Source organism: Theobroma umbraticum, unplaced genomic scaffold, assembly GCF_002168275.2.
Source record: "Theobroma umbraticum cultivar Fairchild unplaced genomic scaffold, ASM216827v3 scaffold_182.0, whole genome shotgun sequence".
Classification (NCBI taxonomy): domain Eukaryota; kingdom Viridiplantae; phylum Streptophyta; class Magnoliopsida; order Malvales; family Malvaceae; genus Theobroma; species Theobroma umbraticum.
The window spans coordinates 131,851-132,208 of record NW_018397291.1 but is presented as its reverse complement, the minus strand read 5'-3'; the positions used below and the strand labels follow the sequence as shown (position 1 = coordinate 132,208).

The 358-nt window shown below is 31.3% G+C and overlaps 1 pseudogene; it reads left to right on the top strand.

Annotated features, from left to right (window-relative positions):
* The window catches only part of LOC110428745 (uncharacterized), a 45,883-nt pseudogene that overhangs the window by 27,957 nt on the left and 17,568 nt on the right, over nt 1-358 (top strand).

The following is a 358-nucleotide window of genomic DNA, read 5'->3' as shown; positions in this document are numbered from 1 at the left end:
TTCCTCCAATCATATTTCATGCACAAGTCTTACTTTATATGTTTTATTTGGTCACTTATTAATCCATTCAAGTCACATGCATTCCACATTTTTCTTTCCTCATTTGGCCACCTAATACACCAATCTCATTACATGCAATAGGATTTATTCTTATTCTTATTTTTACTTCACATGGTGGGGGTCTCACATGTTCCCCACTAACTTTCTTATTTTTGCATGCAATTATTTGCATGTAATAATGAATTCACATGTACATATCATTACTCTACATATCTTCATTATCTTAATTAATTTTCCATGTCCTCATTCCTTCCAAACTCACTTGTACTATTATTAGTACTTACATCTCTAAAATCTC